Raw genomic sequence first — 21,823 nt, forward strand, 5'->3', positions numbered from 1 at the left:
GGGAAAAATATATGCAACTTAGAATTTTAGTTTAAAAGGGGAATAAGTCTTTATTTTTAGGGGAGATAGGAAACATGTCAGGGATTTAGGTGAAGAGAAATTTATTTGGAAGCTTGTTGAAGAATTGGTTCTCTTCTTCAAATTTCTTCCAGGAAAGCTATATCGGGTTGGGTGGCTTCTTTTGATTGTTTGTTTTAAAGAAAATATTTCTATTTCTTCTATATTTCTGAATGATGTGTGTGTTAAGATGTTTGTCAAATCTAAAGTCCTATCTGATTATTTCTTGTTCTTGGCTAAAGTCCATTCCTGAAGTTAATTTTTAGTTATGGAAAGAAGTTATTTTCTGGGTGTTTTTAGATTAAAATTTTGAGAAAATTGGGAAAAGTTAATGTGGCAAATTTTGCCAAAAGATTTTTATTGTGCATGAAAATTGCAAGATTTGGGAGGAATGGGATTTACCAGAGAAAATATTCCCTTTTGTTTGATTTTGTTACAATATTTGGCTATGGCAGTCCTTTTTAATATTTGTGTATCTCTGTGATATAATTAGTTATTATAGAAATAAATTTAATCATTAATTAAATTTATTGTGTTATTAAAAGTTAAGGGAAATTATTTTATTATATTATTTTGGAAGAATTATGTATTAATTAATTTCCCTATAAATAAATTGGATTAGAAATAAATTTTGGTTGAAAATCAATTTACTGGTTTTTGTATATTTTTTTTAAAAATATATATATAAAAAAAAACCTTCGGTAGTTACTATCGGTGGTAGTACCTGCTACCAAAGGGTAGTAGTGCTACCGCAAGGTAGCAGTACTACCGATGGTAGTACCTGCTATCTACCGCAAGGTAGCAGTACTACCTATGATAGTACCTGATACCGCAAGGTAGTAGTACTACCTACGATAGTACCTGATATCGCAAGGTAGCAGTGCTACCGCACTTGCTACCTATGGTAGCATGGTTATATTAATTCACAGTTTCCTAGTTAAAATTTCGTGCAAACCAAAATTTGATATTTCAGATTTCCGTGCAGGGTATTAACTTTGATTTTTAAATTAATTTATTAAATATATGATATATATATATATATATATATATATATATATATATATATATATATATATATATATATATATATATATATATATATATATATATTCATATATAGGTTTTGTTATTATGGGCATTATAATATTTAATATTATTTTAATACTGTGGAAATTAATTCATATGTTTATATATATATATATTTTGTAATATGATTATAGGTATATGATATATATATATATATATTTATATATATATATGTATGTATATATATATATATATATATATATATATATATATATATATATATATATATATATATATATATATACATACATATATATATGTATGTATGTATAAAATTAATTTAGAGTTTGGTTATTTCCAGAAAGCTTATAATTTTAGATTCTATATTATGCTTGGAAATACATTAGAAGATTAATTCATATGTGAATTTATTTAATCTTATTGGACAAATGACAACATTGATTTTCTTGTATTAATATAGTTGTATTTTCTTATTTTTTGGAAAAATCTTTAATTGCAAGTTATTTATGTTTTTGGCTGTTTAAAGAAAAGATTGTCTGTATTAGGGTCTTGTGTAAATGGTGTTTGCAGTCAAGCTTAATTTTGTTGCAATTCTGGTTGAGTTGTCGTTATGTCATATGTTGTTATATCTCCTTGGTCAGGTGTTGTTGTATAACCCTGTTGATGTGAGCCATTGTGTGTTTTGTCCAAATGGTCAATCCTGGGTTAGTGATTGTGTATCCTTTACCTGTGGTTTGTTAGGATTAGATATGGTTGTCTATTTCACCATAGAGTTTTCATAGAGAGACCTTTCCTGTTAGTGTCCTATGAGAGAGAGTGGCTTTCGAGCGAGGGTTGCGCCCGAAGTGGATGGCAGGATAACCTGTCGAAAGTCAGTTAAGAAGTGATAATCTAATAATTGATTAGGGGGTGGGTAGATTAAATATTAATTAAGATAATGCACCTTGTGCATGGGTGAGTGCTAGTACAGGGCTCATAATGTTGCGAGAAGGCCTGGAATGGCAAACTTACCACCTTGTCTTCATGAAAGGATTGGTAGGGTCCACATGAGACTTAGATGGAGCTGGAGGTTCAAGAGAGGTTACCAGGATGGGGGCCAGAACCTATGGAAGCCTACCATGGTAACCACCATAAGCTATGCGATGACACTCTCTCCTTAGAGTCACTAGTGTTTGTGAGTTGAGTCACATGGATGTTTGCGAAGTCCTGTAGTTATTTCATACTTGTCTTATTTTTCTTGCTTGAGCATTTTCTACTATCTCCTAGCACGGTGGGGTGGTTCCATTTCGGGATCACATGGTCAGGTGGTAGTGCCACTTCCCATCAGATGTTTTGGATTCTATCTTTAGGCGAGGAAAGGCTTCACTAGTGTTTCTTGGTTCGTGGTTCATGTACCAGTGCTTGTTCGTGATCATTGTTTAGTTGAGACCTTGTGGTTATTGTATAAAACTTTTATGTAACCTTGATATTGTAACTTTTGGATTCCACGGTATTTTTGGAAGCCATGTATTTATGGATATTATAGTATTATTTCAGTGGAATGTATGTTAATTCAGTTGCTTTGATCTTATGTATAAATGGTTTATGGATAAATAAATGCATTGGAATACTTTGGTTCACTCATTTTGGAATTTAGATGTGTGGCGCAGAAATTAGGAATCATCAAAACAAGTAGATCAAAACACTAGACATGATAACTCAATCATGAGAGCACTCATTGCAAATGAACCTAATCCTAAGCACACTCAATAGAGATATGAAAACAAAGCATTCAAAATGAAAGATTATGCAAACCAAATGCAGAATTGAATGCTCCTTCCATGCGGCTCCATTGTTCTTCTTTCCTCTTCAATGGATTTGTGGATCTCACCTACAAGTGCACATACAATTGAAAGCAAGATTGATGAAAAGCTCAAGAGTACTAGAAGCGTAAGTTTGATAGTTTGATTAAGGATTCGGATTCAAGGGGCTTGATTGAAGAAAAATCATCCAATTTATAGAAGAATAGGATAAATGACAAGATTAGCATGATGCAATTCAAATGGAAATTGCAAATCAATATGACAAATTATGACAAATTATGCACTTTCTATGCACAATTTGATTGATTGATAATTGATGACAAATTATGACACATTCGATGTCAAAATTGATTGATTATCAATTATGACAATTTCATGACAAATTGAAATGTCATTCCCATAGAATTAGGAGATGAAATAGGAGGGAAAAGAAATTAGAAATTAAGAAAATTAGAAAATTGATGAAAATTAGGAATTAGAAATTGATGGAAATTAGAATTTAGTGAATTAGAAGAAATTAGGTAAATTAATTAACAATTTGTCATTTATTAATTAATTTACAAGAGGAAGAATAATTAGCCAACTAAATAAAGATTTAATTGTAATGAGAAGACTTAGGATTAATAAATAATTTAGTAATCCTAGAGGAAGAAATGGCAAATTAGGTTAAATGATGAAATCACGAAACCCTAGAAGATGAATTAGCAATGCGAAAATGACAATTAGGTCTTGATTGAAGATAATTAATGTCATGATTTTGAATTGATAAATGACCAGTGTTGATAAATGATTTGATTGAGATTGGTTGACAAAAATCAATGACAAATTGACCAAATTGACATGATTGAAAAGGACAAGGATCGATGACGAAATCGATCGCAATATGACAAGATTGACAAGGACAAAGATCGACCAAAATCATGATTGAAGCTTGTTGTCGACAAGACCTAATTCGAAAGCGAGATGAATGAAGAATGCAGAAGAAGGACTCGATGCTCGCAAATGATAAAGACCAAGTACGAATCATAGGAGAAATGTTAATGCGATGCAAAAACCTAAAATGAGGCAATGCGCAAATGTTAAAATATGACCTCGCAAGCGTTGACCATTTTTGGGTGTCTACATTTTGCCCCTCTTTGAGACAATGCAATTTTAAGCGTTGTTTCAAAGAACAATAATGAAAATGCCCCAGACGCTGACAATGACATATGAAAATGCCCCAGACAATAACAATGACATATGCATTCCCCCTCGAGGAATTGGCCGGAAACATGCAGAAAAGAGGCCAATTGATCGATAAGAATGATAGAAAATGATAGGATCAAACGGACTGCCAAGATTGACGGAAGAAATGTTAGGAAGAAGAAATTAGACAGAGGATAGTTAGAGATGAAAGAAAAACTTGCTTTCAGTAATGCACTTTGTAGGTGAGAACCTTTATTTTTATGTAGCAAAATGGATGCGTAGCATCATGGCATTGAAGGCCAGAGCTGAAATGCAACCCTTTTTGCAAAAGACAGACACATCACAGACAAACAACAATCACAATAAAAAAAGAAAGAGACCATGAGCCATCCCGGTCACTCTAAAGCACTCAGTGACATCATCGAGCAACATAGGAACATGATCGAAGCCAAAGATAAATCAATAAAAAGATAAGACACACAAATTCAAGCAAATCAAACAGACATCTTGATCTTCATTGTCAAAAGTTGAAAGTGCTGATAGGATGATCATGCTGTCTAGTTTCAGGAAATGTGGTACCCCGTCTAAGACAGGACATAGTCTGGTTTCGAGTATACCACACCCTGTATAAGACCCATGATAATAGGAACAAGGACAAATGATATTGATGGCGATATGCGATTGAGATGACAATTGTGATCAGTTTGAATGCTTGATTTTGATCGAAAAAGTTCATCTGGTTAACTCATGATTTCATTAAAGCACAGTGTTTGATTGGGAGTCATTGGAGGAATGCTCAGTGACTTGTCTTATGCACAAAAGGAATAATGGATTGCAAAATTTTTGGTTTTGTTTTTGGAGTTTTATAATTTTTTGTGCGTTTTTTCAGGACATTATTTGATTTTTATGAATTTTTTTCAGGACAATATTCGATTTTTATGAATTTTTTCAGGACATTATTCGATTTTTATGAATTTTTTTCAGGACATTTTTCAATTTTTTTAGGATTTTTTCATGACATTTTTCAATTTTTATGAGATTTTTTCAGGACTTTATTCAATTTTTATGACTTTTTTCAGGACTTTTTTTCAATTTTTATAAGATTTTTTTTCAGGACTTTTTTCAATTTTTATGACTTTTTTCAGCACTTTTTTCAGGACTTTTTTCAATTTTTTTGAGATTTTTTTCAGGACATGTTTCAATTTTTATGATTTTTTTCAGGACTTTTTTCAATTTTTATGACCTTTTTCAGGATTTTTTTCAATTTTTATGACTTTTTATGGTTTTTTTTGCCCCCAATGTCTAGCAAGGCAAGGAATATGACAGGTGAATAAAGAGGCTTGCTAAAATGATGGTGGATAGAGGGAAGACAAAGGCCTTTTATTATGGAGACAACGCGGATGCAATTTCCAAGGGCTATTGCGTGATGGGACAAGAGACTGGATATGACAATGTAAAGCAGTGACATGGAATGAGGGATATGTCAAGAGGTTTTTGAAACCATGTTTAAATTTTGCGTCCTTATGTCAGATCAAGATCAAGGAATGAAAAAGAGTGTTTGGATAGTGATAAGATATGGATAGGATAAGCAAGACCAAGAATGGATAAGGGACATGGACTAAAGGTCGAGGTAGGCTAAGGGATAGTTGCAGAAAGTTGCAATAAGGTAGGGAATATGGATGAAAGGTTATAATAAGCAAATGGATAAATGACCAAAAGCTATGATAGACTAAAAGCTGCAAACATGATGCTCATGAAGATCCTCAGCCTTGTCAAGATCAAAGGTGGAAAGGGAAACTGGACATGAGGGACAATAGGATATGAAGGGTAATGACATGGTATGATAGGATAATGAAGGGCCATAGGATATGAAGGAAGAGATCTACCCCCAAGTGTGGTGTGCAAGAAGTTCATAAATTACGCATGACGCCTGTTTGCCAGGTTTTCATCACGGTACTTGCCCAAGGCGCCTGTTTGCCAGGTTTTCACCAGTGGACGAATTATTTTTCTTTACTTTTTTCTTTTGTCTTTTTTTTTTTTTTTTTTTCACTTTTTTTCTTTTCTTTTTTTGTATTTTGACTTTTTCAGAAGAAGACGGACACATGATAGGGGATGGAAGAAGGACTCAAGCGTCTTTTTCTTTTTTTTTTTTGGATAGTAGCCTTGAAAAAAATGGACCATGACCTTTAACAGTATGCTCAAAGATGTTGGTAGGATAAGGACATGGAAAATGAGATGAAACTAAGGCAAGGATTTATGCCAAGGATTGGACCAGAGGGAGGAAAGGATGGAAAATATGCATTGGATAATGGATGGGGTATGGGAAAAATTGGGCTTCAATGGACGAAAATGTTGGCAAGATCGGCATTGGCACACACCTTGAGGGGTGATGGACTGATGGAGGCAAAATGGATCTCAGATTGTGAGATTTAGATGGAGGAATAGCTATGGATTTCGGGACATAAGGGCCCAAAATGGATGAAGAAGGTGATGGAGAAATAGACTTGGAAGGTTTGGATGGAGGAAAGGCTATGGATTTTGGGACATAAGGGCCCAAAATGGATGGAGGAATAGACTTGGATGGTTTGGATGGAGGAATAGCAATTTTGGATGCCAAGTTGGATATTTCTTTAGGCTTTTGTGCTTTAAGGAGCCGCTTAGGAACCCACATGGTTTTTGATTTTTCATGCTTTTGTGGTTCCTTGGAGCGCATTGCTTGCACAAGGGATTTAGGAACCCATATAGATTTTAACTTTGCTTTATTTTGCTCAGTGGGCCTTTGTGGCCTTTTGGATTTTTCCTTTTCTTTATAGATCAAATTTTTCTTTGTTTTGACATGTCGATTATATTGGACATGTTGATCCTTGAATACATGTGGATTGCTAGACTTATGACTTTTATACTTGGCATCCAAATTGCTTGGAGGAGGAAAGGAATGCATGGATGGATAGAAATGAAATGGACTTCTTTTGGATGGATGAAATTTACTCAAGGATGTGTGCCTTTGTTGACCTTGCATAGAGGACGAAGGGATATAAGGACCTAGAATGGATGGAAGCGATGATGGGGAAGGTGAACATTTGGATTTTGACTTTGAAGGGATACCAATGCCTTGAGTGTGAGCTCTATAGCCATGACCATCAGTATACTCTTTGATATGGAGGGGTTCTTTCTCATGAAGGTCTACCCCTTTGCCTTTACCAATATTTTGACTTGTAGGATACTCTTTTCTTTGGGAAGAAGACACGAGTCCATTATGAGGTGGATATGATGTGAGAGAAATAATGAGATCTTGAAGTGGATCGGATTGCACCAAAGTGGAAGAACCCATTATGCATGTCGAGGGTTCATGAACATCTTGCACTGACACGTTAGAATCATGAGGGGTATCAGGATCATGAGGGTGACTAGGATTGTGTTGTGGACATGGTTCAATGATAGGCTCTTCAAGAGATGGAATGGGAGAAATAATGGGATCGTCAAAAGAAATGCGATCTAGGAGTGGATATGCGGGATTAGGATGTGGAGATGGAGGAACAAAAGGATCTTGTGGAGGATCTGAAGGAATAATTTGATCTTGACAAGGAGGAAGATCATTGGAATCCTCTTTAAAGGTGCTTTGCTCTTGACTTTTAATGGGATCATCAGAAAGGATGGAAGGGATATCTTGATCTTTCTCAAGAAGTGGAATGTCAATGGGATTTGAAAGGACATTTTGTTCATGAAATGGAAGGGGATCATTTGAGATTGGATGAACTGGGATATCTTGATCTTGCTCAGGAAATGGAGTGTCAATAGGACTTTGGATAGGATGGGCAAGAATAGGGGAATCATCGTGAGTGTTTGGGGAAATGGGATCTTGGTCAACAATTGGATGGGATGATAAGGTTTCAGGATCTTGATCTTGATCTTCTTTAGGACTCATTTCTTCGTGCTCTAATTTATCCTCTTGACATGGGGTTGGACTTTGGATGTGCATGGAGGATTCTAACAAGGGATCAATGCTTTGGCATGAAGGAAATGCACTTTGAACATTTGTGATGGATTCTGGCAAGGAATCAATGCTTGAACATGAGGAAGAGGGACTTCGAATGGGGTCCTCTAAAATAGGTAATGGCAATAAAGTGCATGATGGCATTGGGTCTTGTATTTCTAAAACATGACAAGGATGTGCATCATGAATTGGATTCTCTTGGCAATCAATTATGGATAGCTAGGAAAGATAGGGAGGTGGCCGTACGGGTGGCCACAAGGGAGGCAGAGGTGGATGACAGGGTGTTGGCTCTAACTGTCATAGTCCTTCACCACCACTCACTCATGTGAGTGTTGAGCCAGAATAGTCAGTTCATCAGGATCCTCAACATGCAGGAGAGTAGGTTCTGGAAAGGGAAGATCTGAGACAGATGTTTTAGGAGGTTCTGGCTAGGTTAGGACTCAGGCCTGAGTTTGAGCAGCCTATTCATGCTTAGGTTGAGGAGCCACATCAGTAGGTTCCAGAGGAGAGAGAGAGAGATCATCTAGGAGGAGGGAGATTCCAGCTGACTGAGATCCACCTTCTTTGGGTCACATAAAGGACTTGATGAGGTCCAACCCTCCTTACTTTGATGGTATGGGTACTGGTCTCGAGGTAGAGACCTGGCTCATTGGTTTGGACCAGTATTTTGCTATGTTTCCATATAATAGCAACACCAAGGCGAGATGTGCTATTATGCATCTCAATAGTTTTGCTTCGATCTAGTGGAGATTAGAGGAGAAGAAGATCGATGTATGCATTAACACCATAACATGGGAGCTATTTTTGGAGAGATTCAGGGCACAATTTCTCTCACCCCAGTGGAGGAAGACTCAGGAAGATGAGTTCTATGCCTTGCCTTAGTATGGTATGACAGTAGTTTAGTATGAGCACAGGTTCTATGAGCTCAAATAGTATCCCGAGATTGGTAATGATGAGGCTATGCTTGTTCAACACTTCTTGAGAGGTTTGAATGACCACATCAGTGGAGGTGTGAGGGTGCTTGAGCCACCTTCAATTGAGATAGCCATGGCAAAAGACAAATTGGTTGAGTTGAACCTTAGTCGTGCACTTGGTGGTCAGTCAGGTGTGCAGATAAGGAGTGCACCTTCCATTGGGAATAGAGTTCAGGGAAATCAGTCCCAGTCAGCTACACTGTTTAGGACTCTCGAGGCACCCGCTAAGGGTGGATAGAAGCAACAACAACCATTGAAATTGAAGTAGTTCCAGGGCTAGCAAGGTGGCAACTCTCAATATAAGAAGAACAGGAACTGACAGAGGGGCAAACAGGGCCCGACCGGGCAGTCCTCGTAGAGTGCATCTCACGCCCCTAGCCAGGGAAGTTTCCAACAGTCTAGTAGGCCGACAAGTAATAGAGGAGCTTGCTTCTCTTGTGGGTAGTTTGGTCATAGAGTCGCGCAATGCCATCAGAGTTTCCACAATACAGGTAGTCAGAGGCCAGCACCATCAGAGCCTACAGTGGGAGATGTAGGGAGATCCCATAGAGTGTTTACAGTAGTGGATGACCACCAAGTTGATCATCAGGGTACACTTATTGAGGCAGCATGTATGTTGCATGGAACCCCTATCTCTGTAATTTTTGATTCTGATGCTTCAGATTCTCTCATTTCTTCATCCATTGTGGAGTGGTGTGGAATCGCGTCTGCTAAGCAAGCATATAGGTGGCAAGTAGAGTTGGCTACAAGTGTCTGTGTCTCTGTAGATGCCTTTATTCCCAGTTGTGAGTTGGACCTAGGAACCATAGTTACTTCAATTGACCTTCAAGTCATTCCTTTGGGTTATTATGGAGTTGTGTTGGGGATGGATTGGCTATCATCTCACAGTGCTCGCGTAGATTGTCGCAAGAAGACATTGAAGTGTTTAGATGACCTCGACAAAGAAGTAGAGATTGTTGGAGTTTAGAGACCGATATCCCTACGTATGATCTCTGCTATGCAACTTAAACGGTGCATACGTAGAGGGTGTCAGCTTTTTGTAGTTACTCTTGGGGATGTGGATGAGTCAGAGAATCGAGAAATCATTCTTGATGGTCACCCTATTCTTTGAGAGTATGCTGATGTGTTTCCATTGGATATTCCTGGTATGTCTTCGAAGAGAGACATATACTTTCACATTGATTTGGTTCGTGGTGCAAAACCTATTTCGAGAGCTCCATATCAGATGACTACTCAGGAGTTGAGTGAGTTGAAGTTGCAGATAGAAGAATTGTTGGCCAAGGGATTCATTTGTCCTAGTGTTTCTTCTTGGGGTGCGCCTGTTATCTTCGTTAAGAAGAAAGATGGTTCTCTTTGGTTATGCATTGATTACTGACAGCTGAATAAGGTAACCATTTGGAATAGATATCCATTGCCTCATATAGATGACCTTTTTGATCAGGTTAAGGGAGAGAAGGCGTTCTCTAAGATTGACCTGAAATCTAGATACCATCAGTTGCGCATTCATGATGCAAACATTCATAAGACAACATTTTGTACTCATTATGGTCACTATGAGTTCACAGTGGTGCCATTTGGGTTGACAAACGTGCCTTCAGTTTTCATGAGCCTCATGAATGGGTTTTTTCACACCTACCTTGATCGTTTCATCATTGTATTCTTGGATGACATTCTGATTTATTCTAGATCTATGGAAGAGCATGAGGGTCACTTACGTCAGGTATTGCAGTGCTTGAGGGAGAATCAACTTTATGCCAATTTGGCGAAGTGTGACTTCTTCAAGTTTGAGGTGAACTTTCTTGGTCATGTAGTTTCGAGAGAAGGTATATCCGTGAATCCTTCAAAGATCCAAGCCATTGTTGATTGGCCAACATCGACCAACATTTTGGAAGTTAGGAGTTTTATGGGTTTGGTCAGATATTACCGTCGCTTTGTTGAAGGCTTTTCTCGGATAGGACACCCGATTAATTCTCTTCAAAGAAAAGGGAAGAAGTTTGTTTGGTCAGAATAGTGTGAGGTAGCTTTTAGGACCTTGAAGGAGCTCCTTGTCAGTGCTCTGATTTTGGTAGTTCCTGATCCATCTAGAGATTTTATGATATGCACAGATGCCTCTTTGGAAGGCATTAGTGGAGTGCTTATGCAGGATGGTCGTGTGGTTGCTTATGAGTCTTCCAAACTCAAGAACCACGAGTTGAACTATCTAGTTCATGATTTAGAGTTGGTAGCTATAATTCATGCTTTGGTTAGATGGCGGCATTTCCTGTTAGGGTGTCGATTTGAGCTACATAGTGATCACTGCAGTCTACAGTATATATTCACGTAGCCAAAATTGAATGCTCGACAGCAGAGATTGATGGAATTCTTCTGCGAGTATGATTTTGAGGTTTGTTATATTCAGGGGAAAGAGAACGTGGTGGCAAATGTTTTGATTCGTAGGCGGCATGAAGTTTCAGCATTATCCCTTGGAGTAGACTTGAGAGAGAGAATTCTTGGAGTTCTTCCTTAGGATACTTGGTATCATGATGTTAGAGATGTGATAGAGTCTGGAAGGCCTTTAGAGGGTATATTTTTTGGATATAATCTTGAGGCAAATGGACTTCTTCATCACCATGCACATATTTATGTACCTCCTTTGGAGGGTCTTCATTTTTTGATCATGACTGAGGCCCATCGTGCACCTTATTCGACACATCCAGGTGTCAAGAAGATGCACACAGATCTTAAACAGATTTATCATTGGGCTGGTATGTAACGCGACATTGCTTATTTTGTGTCGAAGTGTTTAGAGTGTCAGAGGGTGAAGGTAGAGCATCAGCACTCGACAAGGATTTTACAGCATAATTTGGTACCAGATTGGAAATGGGATATCATTTCCTTGGATTTCATAGTTGGTTTTCCTGTCTCTTCGCGTCGTCATGATGCCATCATGGTCGTTGTTGACAAATTGACTAAGGTTGCTCATTTTTTTCCTATTTGAGCTTCCTATATGACAATAGTGGTGGCACGAGTCTTCTTGGAAGATGTAGTAAGATTGCATGGGATTTTGAGTCGGATCATCTTTGATAGAGATCTCGTCTTTACCTCAACATTGTGGACCTCACTTCAGCATGCTTTGGGGACTCAGTTGAACTTTAGTTCAGCTTATCACCCAGAGATAGATGGTCAAACAGAGCGAGTGAATTAGGTTTTGGAGGACATGCTTCACATGTATGTTATGGACCAACAGTCATGCTGGGAGGACTATATCTATCTTGTGGAGTTTTCTTATAACAATGGATATCATAGCTCCATAGGTATGTCCCCCTTTCAAGAATTGTATGGTCATCCTTGCCGCACTCCTTTGAGTTGGGATTGGCTAGAGGACAGGGTGCTTATAGGACCAGATATTCTTTGAGAGATGGAGCAGCAGGTTGATTGGATTTGTGAGCATTTGGTAGCTGCACAGGATAGGCAGAAGAAGTAAGTAGATGCTCATAGGGTAGATCGTTAGTTTTCTGTTGGTGACCATGTGTTCTTGAGAATGCGTCCGCGGAAGAGTCCGATTCGTTATGGAAAGGGTTCTAAGTTGACGCCTTAGTTTGTTGGGCCTTTTGAGATCCTTGAGAGGATAGGACCCGTTGCCTTGCCACCGAGTCTATCCCACATCCATGATGTCTTTCATATTTCAGTTCTTTGACCTTATCATCCTGATGTGACATATGTTCTTGATTGGAACTCTTTGCATGTCGAGGATGCGTAGCTTTCCGTGGAGCCTGTGCACATTCTTCAGCATCAAGATTTGATCATCAGGGGTCGCACCATCGACCAGGTAAGGGTCCTATGGGACCTAAATGATGAGACCTTGATGACTTGGGAGGGTACAACGAAGATGAGAGAGCTGTATTCTTATTTGTTTTAGGCTTCTAGGAGTAAGCCTAGTCTTGGGGGGAGAATGTAGTACCCCTACTCATTTGAACTTATTAGACTCATATTTTATTATTGTTTACTTTCAGTGGACACATTACCATGATGTGTTATTCAGACTTATATGACATTATTTCATGCTTTATCTAGATATGAGATGCATAATTTATTTGCAGTATTTCAGCACTTGTGATTTATGGCATTTTATGGATTATTGCTATGTATTTACACTTTACTTTATCTATGCAATGTGAAATTATATGTTGTGTGTCTGTGAGTGTATTGGATGCAAGGGGATGATTTTCCTTCACTCATTTTGGTGAGACAGGGAACGTCACGATTCTCCTTCATTGGTGTGCATGCCGTGTTTTCTATATTGTATATATGCATGTGTGGTTCGGTGATGTAGGATATTGTAGGTACAAGTACCAGGTAGGTATGGGGTATCGTCTCCACCTGGCTTCACAGGTCTGAGTGTGTCTTATATTGTTCGATGTAAGTGGAGGAGGTAGTAGTTGACCCTATTTTACTCAGTTACACTCTTGTGAGACTGAGTGTCATCAGTTGGTCGTCCTGTCAGTTTGTTCGGCCTTCGTTTATTGTCATTTGACTTTTTTATGAGTCTTTGCTTGGGGTTTGTTCAGTTGTGTGTTTAGTAGATTTAATTAATTAATTAAATTTATGGAGTTATCTCATAGTTGGTATTTTTGGGAATTATATATTTTATGCATTGAGATTATAAATTTAATTAATTAAAAGAAATTATTAAATTAAGTTGCATGCTGCATGATATTAGAAATATATTTTATTTAAATTTTAGTGAAAAATAAATTAGATTAATTTCATTTATTATTTCCTAGAATTTTAAATAAATAAAAGAATAAAAGAATAAATAAATAAATGAATGAATAAAAGAATTAATTAGAATTAAACTATTGCTTTAATTTTTTAATTTAGAAAATTAATTAATTTGCATGAGAAAAGAAAAGAAAGAAAAATGATTTTTAATTATTGCATGTTAACTTATCCTTTGTTAGAAAATTAGAAAAGAAAAGAAAATTGTTTTTATTACTAAAATTAAATATTAGGGTTTTTTTTGGGAAAAATATATGCAACTTAGAATTTTAGTTTAAAAGGGGAATAAGTCTTTATTTTTAGGGGAGACAGGAAATAGGTTAGGGATTTAGGTGAAGAGAAATTTATTTGGAAGCTTGTTGAAGGATTGGTTCTCTTCTACAAATTTTTTCCAGGAAAGCTATACTAGGTTGGGTGGCTTCTTTTGATTGTTTGTTTTAAAAAAAAATATTTCTATTTCTTCTATCTTTTTGAATGATGTGTGTGTTAAGATGTTTGTCAAATATAAAGTCCTGTCTGATTATTTCTTGTTCTTGGCTAAAGTCCATTCATGAAGTTAATTTTTAGTTATGGAAAGAAGTTATTTTCTGGGTGTTTTTAGATTAAAATTTTGAGAAAATTGGGAAAAGTTAATGTGGCAAATTTTGCCAAAAGATTTTTATTGTGCATGAAAATTGCAAGATTTGGGAGGAATGGGATTTACCATAGAAAATATTCTCTCTTGTTTGATTTTGTTACGATATTTGGCTATGGCAGTCCTTTTTGATATTTGTATATCTCTGTGATATAATTAGTTATTATAGAAATAAATTTAATCATTAATTAAATTTATTGTGTTATTAAAAGTTAAGGGAAATTATTTTATTATATTATTTTGGAGGAATTAGGTATTAATTAATTACCCTGTAAATAAATTGGATTAGAAATAAATTTTGGTCGAAAATCAATTTACTTGTTTTTGTTTAGGTTATTGTATTTTAAAATATATATATATATATATATATATATATATATATATATATATATATATATATATAAACCTTCGGTAGTTACTACCAATGGTAGTACAACTATCGACAGTAGCAATACTACCGGCAGTAGTACCCGCTACCGCAGGGTAGCAGTGCTACCGACGGTAGCAGTACTACCGGCGGTAGTACTTGCTACCACAAGGTAGCAGTGCTACCTACGGTAGCACGGTTATATTAATTCACTATTTCCTAGTTAAAATTTCGTTGAAACCGAAATTTGATATTTCGGATTTCCGTGCAGGTTATTAAATTTGCTTTTTTAAATTAATTTATTAAATATATGATATATGTATATATATATATGTGTGTGTGTGTGTGTGTGTGTGTATTCATATATAGGTTTTGTTATTATGGGCATTATGCTATTTAATATTATTTTAATACTGTGGAAATTAATTCATATGTTTATATATATATTTTGTAATATGATTATAGGTATATGATATATATATGATGTATATATATATTCATATAGTTATATTATATTATATATATATATATAATTCAAAGTTTGGTTATTTCCAGAAAAGCTTATAATTTTAGATTCTATATTATGCTTGGAAATACATTAGGAGATTAATTCATATGTGAATTTATTTAACCTTATTGGACAAATGACAACATTGATTTTCTTGTATTAATATAGTTGTATTTTCTGGAAAAATCTTTAATTGCAAGTTATTTATGCTTTTGGTTGTTTAAAGAAAAGATTGCCTATATTAGGATCTTGTGTAAATGGTGTTTGCAGTCAAGCTTGATTTTGTTGCAGTTCTGGTTGAGTTGTCGTTATGTCATATGTTGTTATATCTCCTTGGTCAGGTGTTGTTGTATAACCCTATTGATGTGAGCCATTGTGTGTTTTGTTCCAAATGGTCAATCCTGGGTTAGTGATTGTGTATCCTTTACCTGTGGTTTGTCAGGATTAGATATGGTTGTCTGTTTTGCCATAGAGTTCTCATAGAGAGACCTTTCCTATTAGTGTCCTATGAGAGAGATTGGCTTTCAAGCGGGGACCACGCTCGAAGTGGATGGCACGATAGCCTGTCGAAAGTCAGTTAAGAAGTGATAATCTAATAATTGATTAGGGGGTGGGTATATTAAATATGAATTAAGATAATGCACCTCATGCATGGGTGAGTGCTAGTATAGGGCTCATAATGTTGCGAGAAGGCCTGTAATGGCAAAATTACCACCTTGTCTTCACAGAAGGATTGGTAGGGTTCACATGAGACTTAGATGGAGCCGAAGGTTCGAGAGAGGTTACCAAGATAACCTAGGATGGGGGTCGGGACCTATGGAGGCCTACCATGGTAACCACTGTAAGCTATGCGATGACACTCTCTCCTTAGTGTCACTAGTGTTTGTGAGTTGAGTCACATGGATGTTTGCGGAGTCCTGTAGTTCTTTCGTACTTGTCTTATTTTGCTTGCTTGAGGGTTTTCTACTATCTCCTAGCATGGTGGGGTGGTTCCATTTTGGGATCACATGGTTGGTTGGTAGTGCCACTTCCCATCGGATGTTTTGGATTGTATCTTCAGGTGAGGAAAGGCTTCGGTGGTGTTTCTTAGTTCATGGTTCATGTACTAGTGCTTGTTCGTGATCATTGTTTAGTTGAGACCTTGTGGTTATTGTATCAAACTTTTATGTAACCTTGATATTGTAACTTTTGAATTCCTTGGTATTTTTGGATGCCATATATTTATGGATATTGTAATATTATGTCAGTGGAATGTATGTTAATTTGGTTGCTTTGATCTTATGTATACATGGTTTATGGATAAATAAATGCATTGGAATACTTTGGTTTGTTTATTTTGGAATTTAGATGTATGTGTAGGTTTTATCTTAAGCATTTAATTTATCTAATTAAATGAACAATTGGATTAACCATGGTGTTAATATAATTTGTGAATTGATCATCATTGGTAACCCTTAGGAAATCATGTGTTATAATTCCGCTGTGTTATTAAACATGCTATTGTTATATTTAATGCACTTAATTTTTTTAAAAAAAAATTCTTTCACCCTTTAGTTGCCTAGTTGTGTTGTTTTCCTTTAGGGTTCCTGGCAAGGCATTATAGATTATGTTCCTATGCTACTCAAGGATGTCCTCAAGTGACTAGAGGAGCCATGATGGGCATCATCTTTTTCTTTGTTTGCTGCTTGTCTGCTACGTGTTTGTTTCTTCAATGAGATATCTTTACATCTTGGTTTCTTATACCCTGATGTGCTAAGCTTCATTTTTCAATAATAAGGCTTAGTGATGAGTATATATTGCACAATAAAATATATGAAACAGGTTCGTGATTTGTTCAATTTCATTTTCATCTCATTTTCTTATTGCTAGTTTGTTGATTCTTTTCTCATCATCTCTTTCTAAATCATTTTCTATCATCTAACATTATTCTATTTCTTTCATCAATCTATTCTCTCATAATCTATCTCAATATCATCTTCACATCACCTATCTCTATCTCTAATCAACCAACCATTCTTCTACCTTTCATCTCACATTCTTCTTATTTTGAGAGATCATTCATGTCTTTAATGCACAAACAATCTCTCGAGGGAGCATTACACCCTAAGTATTACCAAGGCATACTGGGGATTTTTTTTCTTAATTTTCTTTGAAACAATGTCGTTCCGACATTGTCTCAAAGAGGGGCAAATGTAGACACCTAAAAATATCTCATTGATCATGTACTAATTATTCCTCTAATTGATTAAATAATTCTTTAATTCTTTAATTATGTTAATTAATCTTATTCTTCTAATTTCATATTTCCTCATCATCTTATTAATTATTCTATTTCCTATTCTATCATTTGTTGGCATTTTGATGATTATGTTGTGATTGTCATTGATGGACACACACTTGTTATGAGATCACTTTGAGAATGTATGAATTATGCTAAACCGGTAATTGTTCCAAATTGGTATCATGTTGTAGTCTTTAGACTACTATTGTTATGCAGAAAGTGTTTACCGATCTCAAGTGATATAAAGACCCAAGCGACATAGAGAGATCAAGTGGTTTAAGGATCTCAAGCAGAGCGGAGCAAAGGAGCCAGAAGCAGCGGTTATCTTTTTCCCGGTCTTCAATTTTTGTAAACCAGTAATATGTTTGAACCAGTATTACTTTGAGTCACCAACCGGTAACTGGAAAGTTGGACAAACCGGTAATACTTTGTGATGAGTTACCAACCGGTATATTTGTGTGATGAGTTACCATCCACTAACACTTTGATGGTGATTTTGTGCTGTGTTAACAAATGTGTCTAGATACAATGAACCTAGGAACTTGCAATGTAATCCTATTGGACCGACATGAAATCAAATTCCTTTTAAGGCTATCATGTCTAGGGTTTTAATATATGTGTGTAGCTGATAGGGTTTGTGGTGGTTCATGAGCTCTTAAATGTGCGATCTTAACTGAGAAGATCAAGTCTGTGAGTTGTAACAGAGTAAGGAGTTACTGAAGACTAAAGTAATGCTGAAATGCATTAGCTATGAGCTACAATGGATCTAATCAAGCAGACTGTGCCATTTGCTAGATCATTCACTTGTTGATTACTCACATCTTTGACAAGTTAGAAACCCTTAACCGGGTAGGTCCAGAAAAGCCTTTGTAAATCCTCTAACAAGGTGGTTCATATCTGTGGATCTGAAATCCTCTCACAAGGTAGTCTTTAATCAAACTTATCTCCTAACTGAGATTGAGATTCCTAATAGGATCTATTCTAGTAAAGAACATTGTATGACCTTAACCGGTCTGGTTACTATTCTGCCGATAGTTACTTGTGAGTTTCATCTCACCATGGTTTTTCCCATTTGGGTTTCCACGTCAAAGTCTCTTGTGTTATGGTGATTTTGCTTCTATGGGTGAGTGCATTATTTTCTATTTGGTTTGCATGTGTGTTAATCGGTTTGTTTGCTAAACTATTTTACCGGTTTATTGCTAAACTATTAAAGTGTTTAAGTACAGTATTTTTTGGTATACTAATTCACCCCCCCCTCTTAGTATTCATCAATTGGTATCAGAGCCAACCTTTCTATAAGTCTAACCACTTGGAAAGAGATATGAGGGAATACACTGTGAGGGAACTTACTCATCGGCTCACTCAGTCTGAGCAAGCCTATGATGAGCTTATGGTCAAATATAAGGCCTCTCAGGCAAAAAGAAGAGAGCATGCTGAAAAAATGATGGAGCTAACTGAAAATAGTTCTTTTGATGAAGCGGACATGGAATCCCTAATTCAAGAAGTTGAAAAACTGAATGAGTCTAATGCCAACCTAAGAAGGGAACTTGAAGGCCTAACTATCAGAATGTGTCAAGAGCTTGAGAACTGGAGGAAAGTTGAAGATCTGGTAAAAGACAAAGATCATGAGATCTCCAAGCTGAAGCAAGAGATCAGTGCACTTACCACTCATCTTCATGGAAGCAAAATGGAAAAAGAAGAAGTGTAAGGTGAACTAAACATGGCTATCTCTGAGAATGCAACCTTGAAGGAATCCAATGCTGCCATTTCCAAAGAATTCACTAAGTCAAAGGAAATACTTTCCAAATTCAATAAGAGCTCTATCAAGCTAGAGCAGAAGCTTGAATCAACTAAACCAGTAAAGAATACCAATGGACTTGGTTTCTCTGAATATGAGGAAGGTGAGACCTCTGGAATAAAAAGTGGAGCATCAAAGAAACAACCGACATCAAAGGATAAAGATAAGCAAAAGCTCAAACCTGTTTGCTTTAACTGTCTCAAGGAAGGATACACTGCTAATGTATGTAGAAGTAAGGCTTACAATAATTTTCCTTATTTTCTAAATGATAAGCCTAGATCCAATAGATTCAATGGTAATTGTTATGCATGCAACAAGTTTGGGCATAGAGCACTTGAATGCAGGCCTGTCATGCACAATACCGGAAGGTATCCTCAAAGGAATCAAGGAATTTTTCCTAAACCCTCTGGGAACTGGAACCTAAACCAGTTTAATACCTATAGTCATCAGTCAGGTAGCGGTGGCTATCAAGCGGCAACCAGATGAAGAGAAATCTATATGATTTGTCATGGTCATGGTCACACTGCTGCAACATGTAGAAGGAAGAATGGAAACATGAATAATGGACCTTGGAGAGCACCTGGAATGGGTTGCTATCACTGCAACAAACCGGGTCATACAACAAGATTTTGCAGAGAAAGAAAGAGTATATCGGATGATATACTAGTCACTCCGGAAGGAAAAATTGATGTTGAAATTGTTTAAGCATATATGAAGAAAACCTGGAAGAAGAAACCAGAAGAAGTGATTCAAGAAGAATCAGTTTTTGCACCCAGTGTGGAAGTTGCTGAACCGGCAAACTAAGCATCAGAAAAGCTTAGGGGGAGCAAATGGTGAAATATCTCGAACCCCTGGTTGACACCGGTAAAAGACCTTAATTGGTATGAGATACCTGTGAGATTGACAGAAGATCGGAAGTGCTATAAGGCAAAATTAGGGTTTACGCCCTAATAGTGGAGCATTTATTATGGTAGGTGGAGAATCTGTTTAAAAGGAATTTTCAAATCATTTCTCACTATCATTTTTTTGAGCAAAGAAGTTTTCAAGTGTAGAGCGAAGAAAAGCGATTTACATTGCGATTGAAAGAATTTATCAAAATCCTGAAGAAGAATCTGAAGCAAACATCTGTTGGAGAAGTGTAGAATGCAAAGCGGTATTTTAGTAACCGAAGGAGTGTGGAACGAAGTTCAAATTGTGAAGCCCTAAATTTTGATCTACGAAGGTATTTTTCAAAATTCCCTGTTTATCATGGCTTCAACATCACATGCTAGCTCTAGTGCACCCATTGATTCTATAGACTTCATTCAACGGAAGGCAAAATGCAATGCCCTATCTCAAATACCCGCTGGTGTCATAGTAGAAGAAGGCATTTCAGATTTCATTGACTGCAAGATTGAAGACCTAGGATCTCTAATGATCCATTCCCAGCTAAATCTGTTCTGCGGAAAGGATAAGAAGATTAAACTGAAATTTAGCATTTTGGAAAAGAAGAAACTTCACAAACGCAGCCTATTTTCTTGAAGAATTTTTGGATGATCACATTTGAATTATTCTGAGCAGAGTAGATGGTGATAAGATGTACTTAGAGCAGACACATGATATCATACCAGAAGTGATTCATGCCATCACCAGTTTCTGCAATGTCGGTGAAGTGGTAGCCCTAAGAAAGATTAGCAAGACATAAATGACTAAGCTCACCGGTTCTATGAGCGATTCATGAGGAATGACTGCCAATTCAATCAAGGATGATCTTGTCAAATATGCATGTATGGTGATAGGATACCGGATGTTCCATGCTAGCAGAATCAACTCTGTCTCTGCTACAGTGGTAAATATTGCCTACATGATGATCAAGGAAGATGCATCGTTTGATCTGTGCACCGATATGCAAAGACAACTTCTATTGAACCTCAAGTCAATCAAAAAGGACAATGCCCTAAAATTTAAGTTTGGACAACTATTGGTTGGGTTGTTCTTCTACTTCCAAGGCTACTTTCCAGGAGTAGGTGATATTCAGTGGTCTGTTGACCAAGCGGTGACAAAGCAAATCAAGGAAAGTCTACAAGCGGTTGGGACCAGCTATGCGGAAGTGCTAAACAAATATTTTGATGAGTTCAGATGCAAAATGAACCAAAGGGTAAGAATATCTGGTGATATAGTCAAAAATTATGAGGAAGACATTTGCTTCACCATCAAAGTTGATGAGTGCATAATGGAGGTAGTTGAGCCTAGACAGGAAGAAGTGGAACCAATGGGATATGAGGTAATGAATGACATGTTAGATGGGTATACCTCTACCCTGATTGCCTCACCCCTTGATCCAAAGGAAAAGAGAACCGACACCTATTTGGAAAGGGTTACACCGGTTCAAGAACCCTCAGTAAAGAAGGGAAAGGCAGTGCCTTCAGCATCAACACT

The sequence above is a fragment of the Cryptomeria japonica genome, chromosome 6 (genome assembly GCF_030272615.1).
Source record: "Cryptomeria japonica chromosome 6, Sugi_1.0, whole genome shotgun sequence".
Classification (NCBI taxonomy): Eukaryota; Viridiplantae; Streptophyta; class Pinopsida; order Cupressales; family Cupressaceae; genus Cryptomeria; species Cryptomeria japonica.